We start from the raw sequence: 26,704 nt of genomic DNA on the forward strand, positions 1-26,704 counted from the left end.
ATTGCGGTTTCACAGTTTCATAACTCAAAGAGGCCCCATCAGTTGACCTATGACTGATTGAGGCAGCATTTCTGTTTCCGTGGCAACCTCCAGAACCCACAGATTACTCTCATCCCTTTCCTTTCTCCTCTGTTTTACGGTTCTTTAATACCAAGCAAATTGCTGGTTGTTTATTTTTTAGGTTGTATTGTCTCAGTTTATCAGCTGTGTTTTGAACAGTTGCAGATCCATTCTCATTATGAGCTGATGATGCAAGATGCTCCAGTTATGAAATTAAATTCAGGACAATGTTGTATTCTTTGTGTATTTGGTGTCTGTGGGACTGTAAAACATCCAGTACTGCCACCAGACATCCACAGCGCTCTGCTATGTATTTCAGGTCAGTGTGCATGTCTTTTACCACTAACAGGCTGGCTGGTATCCGCAGAACAAATGTATCTCCATGTTACGTTTGTTCATGCTCCATGAATCCATGGTAGAACTGGTAGTACTGTACATGGTACTTTACACAATTGAACCATGAATGCCACCTGGTCACAAGTGGTTCGAGTGGAATTGTTGGCGAATCAACACTCTGTTAATTCAGGTATCTCAAGAACTCTGCATGACAAGCTGGAGCTTTCACTAAAAGTGACTTCACCATAGCAACAAAATGATCCACTTGCTTAAAGGTATCTCACCAAGTTTTTTCAGCCAGAGCAACTATATTTGCATAGCAATGATTATGTCAGCATGCCTAGAAGGATGTTCCTTGAGCACCTGAAATAAAATGTTGAAAACTGGTCTATTTTGGAAGTTGGTTGTTTCATCGGTGATCACAACAATAGCGTTTTCTTTCAGGTCACTTCAGGTAACTGAGAAAGTGCTCAGAGCAGCAGCCGTGTTAATCTGTATCCGCAAAAAGAACAGGAGTACTCGTGGCACCTTAGAGACTAACAAATTTATTTCAGCATGAGCTTTCATGAGCTACAGCTCACTTCTTCTGAGCTGTAGCTCACGAAAGCTCATGCTGAAATAAATTTGTTAGTCTCTAAGGTGCCACAAGTACTCCTGTTCTTTTTGAGAAAGTGCTGTTTTTCCCTCTTCAAAAGAAGTTGGTAAGTAATGGGAATACAACTGATCTGACTTTGGAATGGCACGCCTCCCTTAACATGCTTGCTCAAAAAATCTCTGACAACAGGTAAATCCATTTTATGCAGAGGAATTGTCTGCTTTTATACACATTTGAACAAAATCTGAAGTGACACTTTGAGGCTGTTCTTTGGCAGTTGTAAAACTGGAATGATCCAGTCACAGTGCATTGTTTCTTTACTGTTGCTGATGGCTCTGCTGTTTCAGCTCTTGTTTTCATTTCTTTTCATTCAGTTTAGGTTTAGTGCTTTCCATGTATTCTACAATTGTCTGCCTTTGAACATAATCTACAGTTTCGCTGTGTACAGTGCAGAACAGCACATTACCATCAATGTGAAATTTGTCCTTGCCAAATTCAGTGACATAGTCTTTAGGAGTGATTTTTAAAGTTTTTGGCATCTTTTCATAACTTTAATTACTCACGGCTGGAGGCTAAAGTGAAATGTGAGATGCGTTAAAATATGAACCCCTAAATGCCACTGAGTAACCTCTATACACTGGAAGCAGTTTTCTGAAATATGTTTAGCTATGTAAATTTAAAGCACATTCAAAAATCAATCAGAAGAAGGGGAAGTTGTGTGCATTGAATAAGTGACACTGGTACTTTCAGTAAAATTTAGTCAATAGTTAATATTTTTTTATTTTTTCACAAAATGTACAAATTAAAGATTCTCTGTAAGTACATCAATTTTGTGTTTTTCTGCATTTGTCCATGGCAAATGGGTTTCTAGGCTCCCTGGTCCTGATTATATTTATTTCCATAATAAATTCTGTTCTTCTAAGGTGGCTTAAAATGCTTAAAAATGTAAGTCGGAGATACTGTTACTTTTTTCAGTAATATTTTTTCAACTTTTAAAATTTATTTTAATTTTTCAAGTGACAGTATAGAGGTCTATATTTCCCCACAATGGTTGTGACAGGGAAGATTATGATTGTTGTGGGAAATGGGAAAAGAATACTGGAACTGGAATTAAGCCGGTGGTGCATATGTGTGAGACAGAGCAGTGGGACTGGCAGAAAGCCGCTTGTGTTCAGGTGACAGTTAGTTATTGTACCTCTTCAGAATTGAATTATGGGGGAAGACAGAAGGTCGTCAGTGGAATTCATGGTAATAGGTAGGGCCCTACCAAATTTATGGTCCATTTTGGTTGATTTCATGGTCATAAGATTTTAAAAGTCATAAATTTAATGATTTCAGCTATTTCAATCTGAAATTTCACAGTGTTGTAATTGTTGGGGTCCTGACCCAAAAAACTCTGAGTGTGTGTGTGTATGCAGGGGGTGGGGTGGAGGCTGTCACAAGGTTATTGTAGGCAGGGTCGCGGTACTGCTACTCTTACTTCTGTGCTGCTGCTGCTGACGGCAGCACTGCCTTCAGAGCTGGGCAGCTGGAGAGCAGCGGCTGATGGTCGAGAGCCCAGCTCTGAAGGTAGACTTGCTGCCAGTAGTAGCACAGAAGTAAGGATGGCATGGTATGGTATTGCTACCCTTACTTTTGCGCTGCTGCATGCAGAGCTGGGCCAGCTGGCTCCCCAGTTCTGAAGGCAGCAATGCAGAAGTAAAGATGGCATGATATGGTATTGCTACTCTTACTTCTGCACTGCTGCTGCCACAGCGCTGCCTTCAGAGCTGAGCACCCAGCCAACAGCTGCCACTCTCCAGCTGCCCAGTTCTGAAGGCAGCAAAGTAAGGGTGGCAATACCATGAACCTCCTAAAATAACCCTGCGACCCCCTGCAACTCCCTTTTGGATCAGGACCCCCAATTTAAGAAACACTGGTCTCCCTGTGAAATGTGTATAGTATAGGGTAAAAGCACACAAGAGATCAGATTTCATAGTCCATGATGAGTTTTTCATGGCCATGAATTTGGTAGGGCCCTAGTAATAGGTAATGTTCAGTGGCAGACTGTGGATTCTGGTTTTAGCTGACATTTCCTTGATTTGGGATCTGCCTAGGGAAGACTAATTAATGCAACCTTAATTTATAATTGATGAAATGGGGGGGGGGCAGGGAGAGGGAAAGGAAGTCTATACATATATCAAATCACACCAAATAATTTGTTGGCTGCAAGTTTGTTATTTAAAACAAAATACTGAACGCTTAACAGAGTGGGGCAATCCGCCTTGTGGGTATATTAAAATAATTCAAAATTTTACAGTTTTAAAAGAAAAAACTAAAGGAAAATGCCTGTTTAATTTATGAACACATTCACACAGTGTCTACACATATTTACAGGCATATATTTAATGACATGCACGTAACAATTCTGACCACATTATCTTAGTGCTGTAACCCCTTGTTTTTGGTTTGTGTTTTGTTTTCCTTTTCTTATTCCTACCATAACATTTGTTGCTATCATGGGGATAGCTAAGGGTTAATGTCTCTTTCACCTGAAGCACCTGACCAGAGGACCAATCAGGAAACCGGATTTTTTCAACTTTGGGTGGAGGGAATTTTGTGTCTGAGGTTTTTGTTTTCTGTCTGCCTGCTTTTCTCTGAGCTTTGGAGAAGTAGTTTCTACTTTCTAGTCTTCTGTTTCTAAGTGTAAGGACAAAGAGATCAGATAGTAAGTTATATGGTTTCTTTTCTTTGGTATTTGCATGAATATAAGTGCTGGAGTGCTTTGATTTGTATTCTTTTTGAATAAGGCTGTTTATTCAATATTCTTTTAAGCAACTGACCCTGTGTTGTATCATCTTAATACAGAGAGCACATTTGTATGTATTTTTCTTTCTTTTTATATAAAGCTTTTTTTTAAGACCTGTTGAAGTTTTCTTTACTTCAGGGAAATTGAGTCTGTACTCACCAGGGAATTGGTGGGAGGAAGAAATCGGGGAGATCTGTGTGTTGGATTGCTAGCCTGATTTTGCATTCCCTCTGGGGGAATAGGAAAGTACTTTTTGTTTCCAGGATTGGGAACAGAGAGGGGGGAGTCTCTCTGTGTAGTTTCACAGAGCTTGTGTCTGTGTATCTCTCCAGGAGCACCTGGAGGGGGGAAGGGAAAAAGGATTATTTCCCTTTGTTGTGAGACTCAAGGGATTTGGGTCTTGGGGTCCCCAGGGAAGGTTTTTCAGGGGGACCAGAGTGCCCCAAAACACTCTAATTTTTTGGGTGGTGGCAGCAGGTACCAGGTCCAAGCTGGTAACTAAGCTTGGAGGTTTTCATGCTAACCCCCATATTTTGGACGCTAAGGTCCAAATCTGGGACTAAGGTTATGATAGGGGCTTAATACAGGAAATGGGGAGTGAAATTCCATGGCCAGGAGGTCAAATGAGATCTTCATAAAAGTCCTTTCTGGCTTTAAAATCTAGGATACTGCAAAACAGAGCCCCACTGAAGTTAAGAGTCTATCCATGCCAATCCAATTACCCAACTGGGGTCTGTGTTTGTATTGGTCTTTAAATGTGTTTTGTATAAATAATACAATAATATTTTATGGCCTGTTTAAACAACTATATTATTTTTATAATGGTTCATATGTTATAAAATGTGTGTTTTCATTGCCCCTCACTTAGAAAATGCATCCCTAAGTAAGGGCAGCACAGAAAATCACATCTGATGTCACTATAGTTATATGTACACTATGGCATCAATTACACTCAACAAAGATACAGACAAGAAATCAGGAATAAAAAATAATTTTTGTACTCCCAATAATAACTGCATCAATGGAATGGAACACTATAAACACTGTTCCTGTTTTATACTGAGCATGCTTTCAGAATATTTTTCTATGGAAGAGAGAGACGTTCCTAAAAAATATGGTTTATAAGTCATTGCATTTGTTTCAAGTGCGAGATTTTGGTTTTGGATACCTGAAACTTTTCTGATAATAACCTCTTTTGTTTACAGCTCATTGCTGGGATACTCCCTTTGATTCAGTCTGACCACATGTGACACTCAGCCAGTTTCTGTTCTGCAGTGGTGCTGCAGCTAAAAATAGCTGCAGCTTGCCTTGGCTCCACATCTAATTACAGAAGCTCACAGAGAAGGCCCCTGTTAGTGGGTGAGCGACATACGATTGTATGGCATGTGCTGTTAGTTCACTAAGTGCCTGGAAATACCCCACTGAAATGAATGGGAGTTTGTATTGACTTCCGCAAGAGCTTAGTGCTATTTTTATTTTATTTATTTTCTTAATTAAAAAAATATTTTCTTAATTAGGAACGTTATCACAGCTGCTAAACATAAAATTACATGCTGTGTTGTAACTTTTGTAACTGAAGTTATAAACATTTACTAATAACTACACTCATTCAGAGGAGATTCTTGCCACTTTCTTTTGCTGTATGTTTTACAAAACAAAACACAAACTTTTAGATTTCTTGTTTAGGTTTCTTCAGTATGTAGTCTAAGAGTCATTTGTAAGCCTCCCTTCATGAATCACTGCTTTTAGGGGTTTATAAGTTTATCATAAAAACTGCCTCAAACTGACATTTTACATACAGTTCTGAAACTGAAAAAAAAAATGGTGTTTGAGTCATAAAATCTAACAAAATAAGTTAGTTTTAAATTTTTCTTCCCTTCTGTAGATGAAAAAAAGCTTAATTTTCTAAACTAAAATTTTGCAGACCATTCATTCATAATGCACAGTGGTACCATCAGCATTCTGGAACTAGTTTAAAGGGAAAATTTCATTGGAAGTAAATAAACGAGGCATATGCAGGGCAACCACATTGATGCAATAGATTTTAATAGCATGAGTCAACAAATTTTCAGTTTAGAGATACAATAGGAATGAACAGGAGTACCAGATCCCAAATCCCCAAACTACAACTAAGGCTTGTTTCTCTTTAATGGGCCAAAAACCCATTACCTTGGGGAAAATCTGGATTCAGGTTTGATTTGCAACTGCAGTCCCTCTTTAGTTAAGCCGCTGATCTCTGTGGTGTTGTGACTGTTTAGAACCACTATTCAGGGTGGTCACAAGCAAGGTTTGTTTTTTTTTAAAATGGTGAATTTTAAGTAATGCACTGAGATACATGTTGGAACAATGCTGTTTTGAAATGCATGTAAAGAGTATAAATAGGTCACCTGAAATAATATGTAATAAATAAATAAAAAGGGAAAAAAAGGGCAGGCAAATAGCAAGGAGGTAAGAACCTGTGTAAACAGGAAACAAAGACATTCTTGCATTCACCCAGACCACAATGTCCTGGATCTCTGTAATCTCTACAACCTTGAGATGAAGGCTTTGATAGCATATGAGCAGACTGCTGTGTCCATGCAGATCCCCTCAACTGAAGTCAACAGTTCTCCACAAAGGCACAGCAATTCATTTGCAATCATGAGTTATCAATTGCAGGATTAGGACCTAAACTGTAGCACAAGTAGAGACATTATTTATTACACTGGAGTGGCTCAAAAGGAACGATCACCCAACCAATGAAACTCATGCTATGCTATAGTTTATTAATCGAAAATCTCTAACAAGATCCTGGAATCAGTCTGTGCTGGCTTCAATAGATCATCTTATGAAATAGGGTTAAATAACAATGACAATTCATCTACGTTTGTGTGTTTATATGAGAAGTCATTATGGACCATGAATTTTTAAAAGTCTGTAATTGCACTGATAATATTAATTATACAATACACAATGATGACTTCCATACACTTGACAGGCAGATTCTTTAGAATATACTAGAGAAAAAGAAATTATACAACAAAAACTGAGGATCTTAGACCCACAAAAAGAAAGATACTCTAAGGGCAGAATGAAAACATTAAAAATCAAGGCACAGAGTATGCACATGAGAGGAGAGTGCATTAACAGCCTGACTTAATGGAGGTGTTGGTCTAAATTTTATATTTAAACTGTGAAATTCCTTACTCTTAAGAGTTTAAGTAAAGTCTTGAATATTAAAGTTTGTCTTTTTGTAGATGGAATAGCTAAACAACTTTAAAATTCTGTTTATATTTTTAATTGATAAACATGTGCTGAAAACTGTTGGGCTGCCTCCAAAACCACAAATCACTGTGATAGCTTTGAAATCAATGTTTATCACTGTTGTTTTTACAGCCTCCAGCTCACTGCCTCCATATAGTGGACATAATGACAAGGTTTGAGGCACTGTGTACTGTAGCCTCATACTGTAGTTGCCAGAAAGTGAAACAAAACTACAAAATAAGATGTTTTATGATTTAAACTTAAAAAGGGGAAGAATGGGGAGAAATGATCATTTCTACACACATCCCAGAGCATATGGATGTGGTACATTGTGCTGCTGTAATACAATCCAGAACTTCTTTCCAAAGTCTTACCTTTCAATTCAGAATGTTACCTAAGTGCTAAATAAACAAAGCAGATGGCTAGAAATTACATAAGTTAACTACATGAATATTCAGCTGACTACTTCTTTCAGACTCCTGGCCAATGTGTTGTGGTTGTGATGTTGGGGTGAAAAATGGTTAACCACAAGCAGGCAGGAATAAATATAATTTTCTAAAGTTATTCTTACTGCACCTGTCCACACCACATGTCTGAGTTCAAAACCTGCAAGAGTACAGAGGACAAACTGTAGGCCACGAAGAAATTAAGTATGGACAGACTACATTTAAGGTTCCAATTTTTTTTCTTCAGTTATGAAGAAAACAGAATGAATATTTTCTTCTTGCAATATAGCCAAACAGAAAATGTCTTTATTTTGTATACAGTAGCACAGAACTTTCTTTCAGCTTATATTTTTAACACCATCTTTTAAAGAAATGTACTACAAAATACATGGATACATTGCTTCTCGACCTATGTAGTTAAAATCAAGTCGAGCAATCTCCAGCGGTCTAGGAGGTTTTGATCTATGTGACAATAGAGTGAATATCCTGGCTTATGCAGATGATCTGGTCCTGATTGCAGACAACCCGGAAAGTCTCCAACAAATGCTTGACATCACTAGCCAGGCTGCCAATTGGATGGGATTCTGCTTCAATGCCAGTACATCTGCATCCCTGCATATTGATGGCAATAGAAGGGATTCGGTCCAGGTGACGTTCTTCTAGATCCAGGGTGAACCCGTGATCTTCCTTGAGGACGGACAGGCATACCAACATCTCGACACGCCGACGGGTTTCTGTGTCCAGCAGACACCTGAGGATACCATTGCAGAGATCCTACAAGATGGTATCCTCTTGTAGTCTGCAAGATTAATTAACAGAGATCCTACAAGATGTGGCCAGGATCGCAGAGATCCTACAAGATGTGGCCAGGATCGACTCCTCCCTACTGGCACCATGGCAGAAGATCAACACCTTGAACACCTTCCTGATTCCTCGTATCTCATTCATCCTGAGGGGATCTGCCGTGGCAAAGGTACCTCTGAACAAGGCAGACAACACCATCCAGCAGTGGTGAAGAAGTGAATGTTTCTTCTCCAGAGGGCCAACAATGATTCCATAGGTAAAGAATACAGATCACACTATCATCACTCCGAGAGCTAGAACTATGCTGGAGAGGACCCTGAAGGATGCCATCAGCTGCCAATACATGGAAAACCTGAAATGGAAGCCGGACCAGGGCAAAGCGCTTGAGGTGACATGCAAGTGGGATGCCAGCAACCACTTTCTCCATGGGTGCAGCTTCACCTGATTTGCCAACTAGAGGTTCATCCACAGGGCCCGGCTCAACTTTGTCCCACTGAACAGAGCCGTCTGCCACAGGAATCGGGACAAGTGATGCAGGAAGTGTGGCTATGCCAACGAGTCGCTACCCCACGTCCTGTGTAGCTGCAAGCCCCATTCGAGAGCGTGGCAGCTGCGACACAACACCATCCAAGTTCGCCTGGCCAGAGCCATCTCACCACCTGTGGAGAAGGTTGCCATAAACTCTGCCATCCCCAGAATCGACAGTCAACTGCGACCGGAGATCGTCATCACCAACGAGGACCGGAAGATCATCATTGTGGACGTCACAGTGCCATTCGAGAACAGGACCCTGGCCTTCCACGATGCCTGAGATCGAAAGGTAGAGAAATATGCCCCTCTAGCTGAAACCTTGAGAGCTAAGTGTTTCCAGGTCCAGACACATGCACTGATCATCGGAGCATTAGGCGCATGGGACCCCAGTAACGAGCGAGTGCTGAGGGAATGTGGAATTGGTCAACACTATGCTTGGCTGATGCTGCAACTCATGGTGTTGGATGCCATCAGGTGGTCAAGGGACATCTACATAGAACACATCACTGGACTTCGGCAATACCGGGAAGGATGAGCTGGAGTGCTGATAAGAAGTGCAGTCAGGGAAGTAAGTGAAATACTTTCCTCATGGATTGTATTTTCTAAATGGACAACCAACCTAATTCTCAATTACTGAGGGACAATCTCCACCCATTGATATATTTTGCTTTCCACAACCAAATCTCCGTACAACTTTTCATAAGTGATGTACCTGAGTATTTGGATTCCAATATCTAAGATGTATTATTAAATCTATTCACCTAAATTTGGGTTATTGCTGATTATGCACTTCATGTATTATATGACTTTTAAAAACTAACTTGGTATTTGTGGATAATCTAAGCACTATATCCAGATATACAGACACACTTTTCCCAACCTATATATATATATATTTTTAACATTAGCTTTAATAAAATTTTTACATCTGGTATTTTAAATGATCTTTACATATAATATTGAAGGTCTACTTTACATATAATACTGAGGGTCTAGTCTGCAAGATTAATTAACAGAATGTTCTATCCACAGTGCTATATAAAATAAGCTATATTCAGTGCCCTGCTATAGATCCTGGAAAATGTGTTGCATATAGTCAATACTCAATACAGAAAAACACCTTGACAAACTAACTTAGGCTTTTCCAGGAAAAGTAAGAAACGTTTAAAAGAAATCTTTTTTCTTTATTTTTTATCGCTTATCTTATCACTAAACATGATGGTGAAAATAAAAATGTAAAAAAATTGGTTTAGTTTTGCATTGGTAAACAGCCATTAAGTGTTTTGTGTTTTAGCTGCGATTGGTAAAAAAAACCCTACTGTCAAGGTGCTCACAACTGTGCTACCACTAACATAAGAGAAGCAAAGGAAAGAACCAAAGATACCGAATATACTGATGAAATCAGGGCTTAAATAACTACATTTCTAGAATGCTGTACTACAGCCACACAAAGTAGTAGTAAAAGGTAGGGTTTTTTTTCAGTTTCCCCTATGAATAAAATTCTCTGCTGGCTATCTGCCATGGATATTCTCTGCTATCTCTACAACAACAACTATGGTTACCAGTTCTACAAGCTTCCATGTTTCTCTTATTATATACATTTCATACATTATTGTAATGTTTAAGCGGTTTGATAGCACATACCACTGAGTAAGTATTTTACCAACTCTGTTTTTCACCTGTTATCAGCACAGTTACATACAAAATGCTTATCTAAAAAATATATGCAAGTCTTGCAAAGGCAACCTCAAGAGAGGAGCTAAACAAACATCTTTAAACATTGGTTAGAGAGGGGAGGTTTTTTTCACACTTCTAACAGAGACAGCTATATGGTCAAACTTTTTAAGTATATGCCAGGCCTAAGACCTCAATTCACCAAGTTGCTTAAGCATATCCTTAACTTTAAGCATGTAAGTACTCCCAACACAGAGCTTAAAGTATTTGCTTAAGTACTTGGCTGAACTGGAGCCTCCAGCTGCCGGTGAGGTCTGATCAAAGGTGCATTAAAGTGAGAGGTATTTAGATTGTGTTATAATATGATTCAGAGAAGCAGGGAGTGAAGTACTACAGCCTTAATAGTCATAGACTTACAGAAAAATATACTTCTAAGACTAAATTCAGCCCATCTGTACTAAATTTGCTAAAAGAACAGATGCCCTTCCCGCATTTGTTCTAAATTTAACAATCACATGCCAGAAATAAAAAGTGGTATAAGCAGTCTCAAGTTGTTATAGGATAATCTTTTGAAACCAATATGCTCTGCAATCTAGGTGCATAGCTGCTGTTGGAAAGCACTTCTCTTTTCCATGACATCCCCATAAGCATCAGTATTGCTCATGGACTTAAGATGTGAAATGTATCATACACCTTTCACACAAGTTTATACATAATAAAATTATTCTATAACTGGTTCCTTGAAGGAGAGGAAAATCTTTACCTCTCTCATGTTTTCCATGCAGACCATATTTGCACCAGCAGAGGTGGTCATAGTCCATCTGAAACAGTTATACACGCCAAAGGCTACATTTAAAAGGACCAGATTGGATACTGTACTTGTACCTGGGTCCCATTACTTCAGAAATGAATAGTTTGCTAATTAACAAAACTAGTTTGCTGAACCCAGCAATTTATTTATTACATATTGCTCACAGCTCCTTGCACAGAACTTGTATTTAGAACACTAATCATGCCATTCCTTTACTAGTAATGCACAAAAAATTGAATTAAGCATTGCTATAGTTGTGACAAAAACTTTACAAAAGCAACAAAATCAAAAGCAAATGACCAGGAACAACCAATTCAGACCTCCTCTATAGTGAGAAAATGCATGATGTTAGAAAAATGTGTTAACTAACACAGTGTTAAACACAATCTTGTCCTTTGTGTGGACAAAGATAGTGATGTTTAAAAATATGTCAGCATGTCATGGTTATTGCCATGTTTAACTATGACCAACTAACACATTGTAAAACACAACTGCCCATGTCCACATTAAATTGTGTTTAACGTTATATTAGTTAGCAACATGATGCATTTTCTCCACACAGACATGACAAGATTTTGTTCAGAGGATACATTCCTCATCCCTAGCTTTTTTTTTTTTGTTCCCTTTCCCATATTAAATTTTTCCTTCTTGATTAGGAGTATTGATTGCAGAATGAACTTTAGAAACATTTAACACTGACCTACAAATCTTGCAATAACCTATGCCTGTTGGACCACTTAAGGACAAAGTAACAGAATTAGGTATGTCACCAACACAGATGCAGGCATAAATACGCTGACACATGAAGATCTCCTTTCTCTTCATGTGTCAGTATATTTATACCTGCATCTGTAATTTTCACTCCATGATTTGAAGAAATGGGGTTTTCTACCCACGAAAGCTTAGGCCCAGATAAATCTGTTAGTCTTTAAGGTGCCACCAGACTCCTCATTGTTTTCATATTTTCCTAGTTTGCTGAAGAGAATGTTGGACTATGTCAAAAACTTTACTAAATTCAAGATATATCACATCTACTGCTTCTTCCCATCAATAGGCTCAACCTTCTAATTCAATACATCCAGTACACTTTCTATGGTGCTTTTGCTTTTAGGATACCTGATTATTGTATCTAGGATGTGTCTATACAGCCTCATAACTTCCTGGAAAGCATCTGGTCCATTTCAATGTTCTTTCTGTAGGAACTCAGTTCCATTTCACTATTTCTTACATAAGACTCTTTCTAGCATGGAACCAAATGACTCATCACTATGGCTAGATCAAGGGAAGTATATATTCTACCTCAAAGGCAGTATCTAGAGACTATTCAATCCCTTGCTTTTCTTGCACTATGTATCAGATGTCCACATATATATCAGGGCCATCAAACAATTAAAAATAATTATAATTAATCATGAGATTAAAGAAAATAGTCCTGATTAATTGCAGTTTTAAACAATAGTAAAATATCAATTTAAATTTACTATATTTTTTGATGTTTTTCTACATTTTACACTTAACATTATTATTTTTATTACAAATATTTGCACTGTAGAAAAGAAACAAAAGAAATAGTATTTTTCAATTCACTCATACAAGTATTGTAGTGCAACTTACAAATGTAGATTTTTTTCATAGAATCACAGAAGATTATAGTTGGAAGAGACCTCAAGAGGTCATCTAGTCCAACCCCCTGCTCAAAGCAGGGCCAACACGAACTAAATCATCCCAGCCACGGCTTTGTCACACTGAGCCTTAAAAACCTCTATGGATGGAGATTCAACCACCTCCCTAGATAGCCTTTTCCAGTTCTTCACCACCCTCTTAGTGAAATAGTTTTTCCTAATATCCAGTCCAGACCTCTCCCACTGCAACTTGAGACCATTGTTCCTTATTCTGTCATCTGCCACCACTGAGAACAGCTGAGCTCCATTCTCTTTGGAACTTCCCTTCAGGTAGCTGAAGGCTTCTCTCAAATCCCCCCTCATTCTTCTCTTCTGCAGACTAAATTAGCCCATTTCATAGACTCATAGACTCTAGGACTGGAAGGGACCTCGAGAGGTCATCGAGTCCAGTCCCCTGCCCTCATGGCAGGACCAAATACTGTCTAGACCATCCCTGATAGATATTTATCTAACCTACTCTTAAATATCTCCAGAGATGGAGATTCCACAACTTCCCTAGGCAATCTATTCCAGTGTTTAACTACCCTGACAGTTAGGAACTTTTTCCTAATGTCCAACCTAAATCTCCCTTGCTGCAGTTTAAGCCCATTGCTTCTTGTTCTATCATTGGAGGCTAAGGTGAACAAGTTTTCTCCCTCCTCCTGATGACACTCTTTTAGATACCTGAAAACGGCTATCATGTCCCCTCTCAGTCTTCTCTTTTCCAAACTAAACAAACCCAATTCCTTCAGCCTTCCTTCATAGGTCATGTTCTCAAGACCTTTAATCATTCTCGTTGCTCTTCTCTGGACCCTCTCCAGTTTCTCCACATCTTTCTTGAAATGCGGTGCCCAGAACTGGACACAATACTCCAGCTGAGGCCTAACCAGCGCAGAGTAAAGCGGAAGAATGACTTCTCGTGTCTTGTTTACAACACACCTGTTAATGCATCCCAGAATCACGTTTGCTTTTTTTGCAACAGTATCACACTTCCCTCAGCCTCGCCTCATAAGTCATGTGCCCCAGCCCCCTAATCATTTTCTTTGCCCTCTGTTGGACTCTCTCCAATTTGTCCATTCCCTTTCTGCAGTGGGGGGCCCAAAACTGGATGAAATACTCCAGATGTGGCCTCACCAGTGCTGAATAGAGGGGAATAATCACTTCGCTCTATCTGCTGGCAATGCTCCTACTAATAAGCCCAATATGCCGTTAGCTTTCTTGGCAACAAGAGCACACTGTTGACTCATAGCCAGTTTCTCACCCACTGTAATCCCCAAGTCCTTTTCTGCAGAACTGCCGTTTAGCCAGTCGGTCCCAAGCCTGTAGCAGTGCATGGGATTCTTCCATCCTAAGTGCAGGACTCTACACTTATCCTTGCTGAACCTCATCAGATTTCTTTTGGCCCAATCCTCCAATTTGTCAAAGTCACTCTGGACCCTATCCTTACCCTCTAGCATATCTACCTCTTCCCCCAGCTTAGTTTCATCCGCGAACTTGCTGAAGGTGCAATCCGCCCCATTATCCAGATCATTAATGAAGATGTTTAATAAAACCGGCCCCAGGACAGACCCCTGGGGCACTCTGCTTGATACCGGCTGCCAACTAGACATTGAGCCATTGATTACTACTCATTGAGCCTGAAGATCTAGCCAGGTTTCTATCCACCTTATAGTCCATTCACCCAATCCATACTTTTTTAACTTGCTGGAAAGAATACTGTGGGAGACCATATTAAAAGCTTTGCTAAAGTCAAGATATATCACGTTCACTGCTTTCCCCACATCCTCAGAGCCAGTAATCTCATCATAGAAGGCAGTCAGCTTGGTCAGGCTTGACTTGCCCTTGGTGAATCCTGGTGTTCCTGATCACCTTCCTCTCCTCCAAGTGCTTCAAAATGGATTTCTTGAGGACCTGCTCCATGATTTTTCCAAGGACTGAGGTGAGGTTGACCAGTCTGTAGTTCCCTGGATTTTACTTCTTCCCTTTTTAAAACATGGGCACTATATTTGCCTTTTTCCAATCATCAGGGACCTCCCCTGATCGCCATAAGATAATGGCCAATGGCTCTGCAATCACATCAGCAAACTCCCTCAGCACCCTCGGATGCATTGTATCCAGCCCTATAAGCATGCGTCCAGCTTTTCTAAATAGTCCTTAACCTGCTCTTTCACCACTCAGGGCTGCTCACCTCCTCCCCATACTGTGCTGCCCAGTACAGCAGTCTTGGAGTTGACCTTGTCTGTGAAGACCGAGGCAAAAAAAGAATTGAGTACTTCAGCTTTTTCAACATCATCTGTCACTAGGTTGTCTCCCCCATTCAGTATGGGTCCCACACTTTCCCTGACCTTCTTGTTGTTAATGTACCTGTAGAAACCCTCTTGTTATCCTTCACATCCCTTGCTAGCTGCAACTCCAGTTGTGCTTTGGCCTTCCTGATAAGACCCTGGCATGCTCAATATTTTTATACTCCTCCCTAGTCATCTGTCCAAGTTTCCACATCTTGTAAGCTTTCTTTTTATGTTTAAGCTCACTGAAGATTTCTCTTCTCTTTTAAACATAACTACACTCAATATCAAAAAAATGTAACATTTTAGAATCTGCAAGTCGAAGCATGAAGGGGCATATGAATGTTTAGCATATCTGGCACGTAAATATCTTGCTACGCTGGCTACAACAGTGCCATGTGAATGCTTGTTCTCACTTTCAGGTGACATTGTAAATAAGAAGCCAGCAGCATTATCTCTTGTAAATGTAAGCAAATTTGTTTGTCTTAGCAATTGTGTGAACAAGAAGTAGGACTGAGTGGACTTGTGTGAGGCAAACTGAAAAATACTATCTTTTTTACAGTGCAAATATTTGTAATAAAAAATAATATAAAGTGAGCACTGTACAATTTGTATTGTGTTGTAATTGAAATCAATATATTTGAAAATGTAGAAAAACATCCAAAAATATTTATAATAAATGTAAATTGGTATTTTATTATTGTTTAATGGTGTGATTAAAACTGCAATTAACTGTGACTTTTAAAAAATTGCTTGTTTTGTGTTAATCGTATGCATTGTGATTGACAGCCCTAAATTTATATACACCTCTACCCTGATACAACGCGACCCAATATAACATGAATTCAGATATAACGTGGTAAAGCAGTGCTTGGGGGGGGAGGGGCGGCTGGGCTGCGCACCCTGGCGGATCAAAGCAAGTTCGATATAATGCGGTTTCACCTATAACGCAGTAAGATTTTTTGGCTCCAAAGTACAGCCTTATAACGAGGTAGAGGTGTATGTATATAATCCCCGAGGCTGTCAGCACTGAACTCTGCCTGGCTGCTCCATGGGATAGGGATTTTGTCTGCATGGATCATGGGGACAAGACAACAGTGACTGACAGGGAGACCAGGCTTATTCCAAACTTCATCCACTGAGTTAGATTAGATTTCATCTGAGTCTCTGATTTGGGAGTGAAAAAGTCATTTTTCTCAATGTAGTCAGGCTAATGGATAGTTTTGCAACGAATATTTTGGTGTTATTAACGGAGAAAAGAAAGTAGAAGGAACAAGATAAATAATAGGAATATTACTGAAAAATAAAACCATGTAATTGTCTAGCTCAAGACAAAGCTTCAGAGCTCCTAATCAGATGGAATGAGCCTCTTAACAGAGGCAGAACATTCTGAAACAGGAAACAGTGACCCCATCCATGCCACCATCTGGTGCACAGATCGCCCTGCAATTGTCAGCATAAGCTGCCTCTGTCCACTGACAGGAAGGGATCTAAAACACATGGAACAGACCAGTGGACATACCCTCATCACACACACTGATTTTTGTTATCTCACATCTGAAAGGAGACCTGCCTATTGAGTTCCTAACTCATCCCCCTTCCCCTCAGTTAAAGAATCTCTATATCCAAAATCTGGAAAGAATGAAGTATCTTTTTAAAAGGCTTTACTTCTAAAGCAATAACCAAAATTAGTGGGTTAAAAAACACTGGTGGTTGCAACATGGTGTTACTTACTTCCTGAGCGTTGTTTAACCTCTTTCCTCTTTGTAGGTCTGCCACCCTCCTAAATGAAGGTACTGACTGCTGATCAGAGGTATGAGGAAACTGAAACAGTAGAAGTAGCTCCCGTGTTTCCTCAATCAGTTTACTAGGAAGTCATTTTCAGGAGGTGTTGGTAAGGAAGAAGTCTGGGGAACATTAACTTCGCATTAATACTACTACTTTTTGGCAGAGAAGGGAGAGTATCAAGCTCCTCATATTTCCAGTCCTAAACAACATTTTTTCTTTGACTGCTGATCTGCCACAGCTTCCTTAACTCAAGGAATTGTGGGGCAGCTGCTTACATACCACACAGATCACTATGCCTACCCTTGTTTGGTCTCTGAGAATGATCCCTGAGGATGAACACAGATAACTACAAAATTCAGATTGGCAACTAGAACAAAAACAAACAAAAAGGCAAAGATTTGTAAACAGACAGGCAGATAGTAGGAAAGCCAAGACGGGCTGACTGACAAACTGAAACAGAGAGATGTAGAAATTTTTATTTCCCCCTGCCCCCACATACACCCTAAATGGAGCACAGTAAGATGATGGTAGTAAGAGGTCTGCAGAATCTCTGTATAGTTTCACTGAATGAGTGCATGGATAAGCCAGCCTCAAAACTGGTGACTAATAGAAAAACATTTCTCATACTAATAACAACAAATAATATTGTTATTATTTTGCCACAATAGGACAACTTACGCTGTCAGAGCAGAAATTACCATGTTTAGAAACAAGAGAACATAGCATAGCATGGGCCCAAATTGCTTATAATTGATCTTGAACAACAAAAGGTCATGCATTAATCTTAAAGTTGATTTTACTAAAATGACACTACAACATGGAATACTCTTAATAAACTTTACACCTCAAATTCTGCAAAATGTCTCTCAAATAATCCTTGATATCTTTATGCCTAGAGTATAAAGTGGCAGATTTTTTTAAAAGATTTGTAATGTAAAAATAGTGACAGTTTATAAGTCACTGATGGCTAAATTCATTTGTTACTATGTCTGTTGAAAGTTAATACAGTTCAACGTTTCCCTCCCTTTCCTGGCTTCCAGCACTTGGCAAATGAATGATTACTTTCAATGCAATATTCTACGTTCACTTTAATGCAGTCAGATCCTAATCATTTCAACTCTGTTTTTCCTTTACTGATATCAACCTTTTGGGGGACAGAGATAAATAAAGAGCCTTTACATTCCTCAAAAAATGAGCCTCCTAATGACATCAACCTCTTGATATTCTTGTGTTTGAAAATAAATGTTGCAGGTATATTGCTGCAAGACCATTCAATGGAGAAGATCATTTCTAAGGGCACAACATGCATCTCAGACTTTTAAAAACATTCAGAAGGGTGATATTGCTAGTAACCTCATTTTTGTAGAACATGATTTACTCCCTAATTATCTTTCTCCCTGGAAGGTTTTCATCAGCTGTAAAAAACAGGTTAAAAATTAGTAGGATCTGCCTATATCAAAGTCAAAGTAGAACAGTGCACTGAAATTAATCTTATATTTGTCAAGTGTTGGAGTCTTAATGTGCAAGGATACAACACTTTTTGGATTTTCAGCAGATTTCATTAGGAGTTTCTGAAATGATTCCCTATATTTAAAAGCATGGAGTCTTAGCTGAGTTAGTGAAAAATGAAAAGCTCTGCTCTGAAAGGAATGCTCCTTTTTCCCCTCAGGCCTGTCTACACTAGGAAGTTTTAATGACAGAAGTTCTTCCAGAAGACTGCTACCAACAAAGTTATTCTGGTAGAATGCATTCATATTTGGCTGCTTTTGCCAGTACCAAGTGTCCTCACAGCACCAGGGGTGTATTAGCAAAAGACGTGTGGTACTGTGAATAGGCAACTCATTGTGTCCCCCACAACTATCTGGCACACTATCATTTAGTACATTTTTGTATGTATTGTGGAACTGCTTCTGTGTACTGGGGGATACCATCACTCATCTCAGAGACTGGGGGTTCAGGGTCAAATTCCCACAAATTCCTCTGTCCCTTCTCATAATCACTCTTTTTTTGTGTGCTATATTTCCTTGGATGAACTGATTATAAAGCAGAGCCATCTGAGAACACATCTTATACTGTATCTACGGCTGTACCAAGATTTTGTTTTAAAATAGAGGGGGCTTTCCTCACGTTTTTTCTCATTTTGTGGTTCCTTTTGGAAACAGTACTCTGTCATATATGGACTAAATTTAGTACTTATCAGACATAACATCTACATGATATCTTTTTCCTTCATCACAAGGAACAAACAACAAACCACATGTCTGTGATAAAATGTAATTACCACAGTAAGAATTATGCGGAACATAGACTTGCAGCATGATTTCTGCTTTAAGGGGAATGAAGGAGAAATACAATATGCTAATGAATAACACACTGAAATCATTGCAGAATATAATCCAAATACTCTAACGCTACTTTCAAAGTCCAGGCAATGGTCTGCTCCCTAACATCGAATGCATTAGTCATTTACCTGAAAGCACATAGAGATTATAAATGGACAGTTTTAAATATAATGTATAAAATAAACGTTATGATAAAGACAAGCCCTTACAGATACATAATGCTTTCATCATGAATAACCCTACAGGGAGGCTATGAACGATTCAGCTTATGTAAATTGCATCCATAAAGAAATACTATAAAAATATACATTAATAAATACTTAAAACAATTTAGTAAGGAAATAACAGATGGAACGACCTATTCTTACATGTTCAACAAGGCACAGGGTCTGGTCTCACTATCCATAGAGGCTACTGACACACTACCTTCCTATCTGCTTCAACCACAAACTAAAGCATGTAAAATATCTTGATTAATAGTCAATTTGCAGAGAACAAACAAAGCAGGGGAAAGCAGAGAAGGCAGAGGGTAAGGAAAGGAGTAAAAAACTGGAAAATATACATATACAATACTATATTTATAGATATACGATTATAGGAATAATTGCACTTTTAATTTAAAACAAGAGCATACATGAAATTACCATGTGATGTGCAATGGGGTGGTGTTAAGGGCTATCTGGGAAAAGTCACTAACTACACTGGCTTTTGCACAATGCAATTTAAACTAATATTTCATTATCAAATTCTGGTCTCAGTTACACTGGAGTAATTTACGTCAACAGATTTACTCTGACCTTTCTCGAAACTGATGTGATGGCAGGATTTGGTTCATCATCTCTCTTTTATGTATAATTTTTTAGGAGCTTTTAGTGAAAACTCAAGCTGCTTCTCTCTGGCTTCCCATCACCCTTCTTTATACATAATATATTTGCACATGCACATTTTTGGGGAACAAAAAGATATGAACTTTTGGAGAAAACAGGTTGCTACCTATGTTCACTATGTTCTTTTCAAATAGTCACAACTTTGCCATATCTGCAAGACACAGTATATCTGAGAACTATGCTAAGTCTGGAGTTTGAAGAAAAAGTTGTTTTGAGTTATCTAAATGCCAGTGATGTACCAGTAATTTTTTAACATGAGGGCTTAGGGAAAGAAAGTGAGACACACTTCCTTTCTTCTAAAAAACTGCACAGGTGTCCATATAGGTACAGAAGACAAAGGAGATTGTGGATAGGGAACATTTTTCTGCTTGTCTTTTTTCAGGGCGGTGTCTTTTTTCACCATTTGGAGAGCTTAGAGTAGTATGGGCTGCTTAGAACTTCCCCCAGTTATAAAGAGAAGTACAGAGCATTAGAAAATAAAATTCCCACTGACCAAGATGAATGGGAAGAGGACAAGCCAGAAATAGCAAAAATGAAATGTTTTGAGCTATATAGAAAAAGGAAGAGAGAGATTTAGAGGCCACATGTATATCCTGCAGAAGGCAAAACAAAAACTGGGACTCTCTTGGAAAGGCAGAGTCAAGTTTTTCTCCTCATAGAAAGAGTTAGTCCTTCTTCCAAGTCTGTTAAAGCAGAGGAAAATCCATTGTTTGGAATGGTGACTGGGTATGATTGAAAAAAACCACAACAGTCTTTGTAGGTACCTGCTGTGGGAACACTCCTTTTACTTATTGAAGGGACTCAAGGAGACAGGTTAAAAATATTGGCAGTGCTTTCAAACACACTCTTTCCATAGAAAGGTACTGGCTGTGTGTTGGTGGTGTTGTTGCTGTCTTTTTAATTATCTTCTCAATTGTGTAATTTTTGCAGTTTACTCCTTTAGCCTATGACAATCACACAACAGCAACTCTAGTTTGATTATGGTAATTGCCTCTTAGCAAGGCATACAAATTGTTCAGAATGCCTCAGCATGTATGTTTACTGATTTGTGAATATTGGCTTGGCCTGGGCTTTTTACAATGTTTGCCTATGAAGTGGCATATTTACTTTACAGTGAGTTGGCTTTATTGGGTTTTAAGACCTTAAATGGTGTAGTTCTTTGCTATTCTTCATTCCTTTTTCTTGAGCCACATCCTGGTAGGAATCTGCACTCTCACACCACTTGTCTGTTATTGTGTCTTCATTCATGAGGATATTAGGTTCTTGTTGTGGTGTGTCCAGGGGTATGGAACAACTGGTTTCCCTGAGTATCTATTGCTTTTGCTTAAAATGAGTTTTATTTATTATGTTCACTGTTGGCTCATATTTATTGTTTTCACCATCCAATCCCCTTTTGCCCCGATCCCTACCTTGTTCTCAAAAATGGTTTTACTTTTTAAAGAAGATTTTAAAGAAAATTTTAATTGTACTTTAATCATCCTTTTAACATACTGGCCCTCACTTTGAGTGCCTTGTCTGACGTGTGGAGGTTAGTTTTATAAAAGACATTACTACATTTCCATTAATAAGTTTAATAGGAGATTCTTAACTTTTCCATTTCTGCAGTGTGGATTGCTAATTATTATTTATCAAGCATCAGTAGCGTGCTTAACATTGTATATAAAACTAGAGGTAATTCAGCATCACTCAGTACTTTTTTCCTGAAGCAGAACATCTGAGCTGGTCTGAAAGGCCATCACCTTTTTTGAATTCAAATTCCTCAAGAAGATCTACTGCTACCATGATTCCTACAAGAAACTGACTAGAAATGGCAGATAGAGAGGCAATGAGGGACAGTTGATAACCCAAGTTACAGAAAAACAAAAGAACAACACTGGATCATCAAGGACCTTAAACCTGCTCTACCATGCACTTCTCAGTGCAAACTGGGGCCTAGATATGATCAATTGCTACCTTTATTTATCCTTGTATCTACTTTTGTCTATTCTGTGTCTATTTGTCTTTTAGATTGAATATTCTTCAGGGCAGGGTCTTATATATTTGTACAAAGGTTAGTATGCTGGAGGTGCTAGCGAAGAAGAGAATTTCCTAAGGCCTTGTCTACACTAGAAAAGGTTTCCTGGTAGAGCTATGCCAGCAATCCCTCCTAGTGAAGACGTGGGAGGATTAAACCAGCAAAAGAATTCTTTTGGAGGTATAAGTTCATCTATACTATGGCTTCTGCTTGCATGGCTATGTTGGTTAGGGGTGTGATTTTTTTCACACTCCTAAATGACATAGCTGAGTTGGCAAAACTTTTAAATGTAGATAAAGCATAAGCAATTATTTCTGGGGCAATCATTTATATTTAATTTTCCTGACAAAAAGCTCGGAAGAAAGATAAACAATTCTCCAAAATTCATATTATCTGAAATTCAGAATGCCAATTTCCAAAATGAGTATTTTCTGAATTTCAAATATGTCCTCACAAGCTGTAAGTAAGGTTCTGAAGTTTTCCTAAACATACATACACATATACACACACAGGCACACACACACACAAATTGGAATGGGAATCTAGATATGTATTCACAATGTACCAGTTACCAGGATAAAATATTGAGTGTAAAGTGACACTTAATCATAAATTATTGTGATATAATTTTAAAAAATAATTAAAAAAAAACTTTGATGATGAAGGGAAAGTAAAAACTAAACACTATTTTCAGAAAAGCCAGAGAAACGAAGTCCATTTTTCAGTTCAAAATTCAATTTGCACATTTTAGAATCTAAACACAATCAAACACACGAAGTCTTCCCATGATTAACTGGGAATTCACTGGGATGTAAATCAGGCAATATTTTGGTTCTACAAATTGTAAGAATGGATTGTTGGACCAATTTATGGAAACACTGAAGCACTATATTAGTGAATTCTTTCTCTGTGGACACCTTTTTTGCTCTGACAATTAAACTAGAAGTTTCCTGACACATTTCATATCTATTTTCTTTTCCTACAACCTAATTTAGGCTAAAATTAATCTTTGCATAAAAAGTCCATATAAACAGTCATAATTAAATCAGAAAAGAGTATATGGAAGAAGAACAGTACTTATACAATAGAGAACAACTGAATGGGTTACTTTAAAGCTAAAATAAAGTTTTTTGGGGGGCAGCATTATTCTTGTATTAGGAGAGCCAAATTTAGCTTAAATTTAATTAGGCACACTCTCCAACTGCTTAGACTCCTTTACTGACTTACCTTAAAACCAGAATTGCAATTCAGCTGAAAAATAACAAGAACCCACTCTGGTTTAGACTGAGGTGTAATATTTCTTTTTCAAGTACAGGGGCTTAGCCCTGACATTTTCCAAATACCACATAAAGCTTATTTAATTTTTGTATCTCTTAACTTCCACATTCCACCATATTTCTTTTTTCAAATCTGTCAATGCAGCATAAATTTAGAAAAACCACCACCACCAACCCAGACTTCTTGTAGACCCAAATATAAACAAAGCAGTGCACATATGTTAGGACAGAAAATAGCATGTATGAAGCGTCTGGTGAGTGTGCAGTCCCTTAAGAAATAAATCTCTTTGTTCTTTAAATTATTCAGTGGTGCACAATGATCAATTTGAAAACAAAAAGACTGACCATCTGTCAATGAAGTAGTACACTAAAAGTTTAAAGAAAGTCAAACTTGAAGTTTAAATAACGACAGTATCCCTTAAAATCTGCCACTAAATGTCCAATTTGCCCACAGTTTTTTATTTTGTAAACATTCACATTAAAATTATTATAATTAAACAGATATTCCATGGAATGTTAGACTTGAGATAGCAGAACATTGAATACATTTTCTATAGAGCAAGGCAAAAAAATCCACAAGAAAAATGTAAAATATATTTATGTTATGTAATGATAGCATACAAATGGGTTAAGCTATTTAGTCAACCAACTAATCTCTTCCACAGAGAAACACACACACACACTCAACAATAAGTTTCAAAACAATGCATTTAATTAAGTTCCATATTTCAACAGAAAGTGGAGAAAGTTGAATAAATACACCTAACTAGCTCATAAAAGACTCTTACAATTCTGTAAAACATACAGTAAAGCTCATTTGGTCATATCTCATTCTATTCTTCCACTTGATTACAGAACAATATCGACAAACAGAAGTGGATACATTTCTGCTGGGTTGACAGAATGATCTACGTCTTTTTCTAATTCACTTGACAAATCTTGAACACACAATTCCAGTCAGCCTGTATTTTTATTGTTCCACTATTTTAAGATGCTGCTACAAACCAGAGACTCACATTAAAGAATTCCGGAGCTAAACAATTTCCATGCTTATTGCAACTAACATGTAGATGTTAACCTTTCCTTGATCTGATAGTAGGAATATGCTGTTTTGTCAGGTTTTATGATTTACATATGTAGTCATGAATTGTCTGTGTCCTATTAAGCCAAAGAACAGAACCTTGGGTAAATAAAAGGCGTCTTTCGGTTACTTTAGTAAATTATAAAAAAAAATTCTAAACAATTTCCTTAAACTATTTTTTTTAGAAAACATTTTTTCACTGAAATGGAGAGGGGCATTGCTTGTTTCTTTAAATTTCTGTAATGAAAAAACTTCAAAAAGTAAATTTAAATTTTTAAATATTTACACATTTAACCTTTAACCAAATAAGCCCTCATTGGAACACTGTCATTTTTAAAAAGTCAAATATCACAAATTCTAGTAATTCTTAGTTAAGATTCTAAACACCAGCCTGAACTCTGCCCCTCTATTGTAGCCCACTCCCTTGCCTTACAAGAGACTTTCATCTAGTTGTAATATGAAATAAATTTAAGTTTTTTACTTTTGCACATGAATTACAAAAAGATGGCTTTTTATTATAACCCGCATCCATCCTTCAAGGCCTACAGCTTGAGGTTGAGGCAAAGCTTCTTAATGTCAGTAAGAGTCCTGTTATTAACTTCAGTAAACTTTGGATCAGGTCCCACATGAAGTGTAGGGGAGCTCGTCAGTACTGGGAGTGTGTTTAGGATGCTGGAGGTCTGCAATCTGCATGTGTTGAATGGATGTGGCAAAGGTTGATCTCGGGCTTGTACCTGAAGGGGGGAATCTCAGACCAACAGCAGAAGGGTAAACTGGGTAAGACAGGGTGATCAACAGAGACAGAGATGTAAGAAGCTCATACATTGAGGGAAAGGAAAGACTTTTTGCCCTCTATTATAGCAGGATGTTAAGTAAGGTTGGGCTGTCATATATTACACATATAGTACTACACTGCATATACAATAACATTTTATTTTAAACATTTGGCTGTTTTTTATGGGTGAAAAGCTTTAAAAATAATTACGATATTGTAACTTTAAAGCATCTCTTGTGATTAACCTCACATTTTCAAAAAATATTCTCCACCAGGCAGAAAAGAGCTTTTTTCCCCAGGTAGAATCAGAGATGACTTTTGACTGAAATCATCTTTCAATGATGGAGTTACTACTGTGATTCCATAATTTTAAGAAAGATGACAAACTGTTATTAAAAACAACCTTAAAATAAGGTTAAGGATGCCGTTTTACATGTCATCCTTATCTTTAGGATTAGAAAAATTAACCCTCCTAATCCATACTTAACGACTATTTTCTTTAGTTAATGGCCTTAGATGAATCTCAGGACAATAAATCAGCTCTGACAATAATGAATCTGGATTAGTAACAGTATGAACAGCACAACAGCAATAATATTTAAACAAATCAAGAAATTCACTTCATGAGTACATGAATACATCTGTGAGAGGAAGTCCATGTTTAACCTGCTCTGCCAACTTTTTTGGAATAGAGGGATAGGGAAGTGGGTCCAAATGTTGTTACAAGTAGTAAGGTTAAAATTATCCAAATACTCTCAACTGCTAAGAGAAAGCTTCACACTTTCTTTACAGCAACATATTTTAGCATTTTAAACTCATGAAAAAACTAGCAATTACTTTGCTCCTATGCATGAAACAAGTCTAAATTCAAATACACACATCTTTATTTTCATTTTTAAATGGGCACAATTAACTTGAAAATAACATTACCATCTTAAAATTTTGAACCTATTATTATAAATAAGACTTCAATTATATAATTGAGATTAGAGAATATTTTATATTTTTCTACTTTTTCAGTTTACTTTGTGTCTAGTAAGTTTTACATTTTTGTTGCTAGTGTAAGCAGCAAGCAGCAGAAAGGTGTGCATGCAGAAAGCAGAGGGAAAATATGGCTGGGAGTCAGTGGGTTTGGTGGTTTTGCTTTCAGGCTTCCCCCAAAAAACCCTTCTAAACATAAATAGGTGAGCAGTGAAAATATTTTTTCATATTAATTTTTAAAATATTGAAAAGCTGCTTTATTAGTTAAACTGAATTATTTCAAACCTAAGAAGTAAATGTTACTTCTTTTTTACTAGGTGGAGCA

At 37.9% G+C, this 26,704-nt stretch overlaps 1 protein-coding gene across 4 annotated transcripts in view; it reads right to left on the bottom strand.

Moving 5' to 3' along the window:
- Positions 1 to 26,704, bottom strand: part of GNAL (G protein subunit alpha L) — a 314,416-nt gene that overhangs the window by 56,198 nt on the left and 231,514 nt on the right. The gene's annotated exons all lie outside the window — the stretch shown is intronic.

The sequence above is a fragment of the Gopherus flavomarginatus genome, chromosome 2 (genome assembly GCF_025201925.1).
Source record: "Gopherus flavomarginatus isolate rGopFla2 chromosome 2, rGopFla2.mat.asm, whole genome shotgun sequence".
Lineage (NCBI taxonomy): Eukaryota > Metazoa > Chordata > Testudines > Testudinidae > Gopherus > Gopherus flavomarginatus.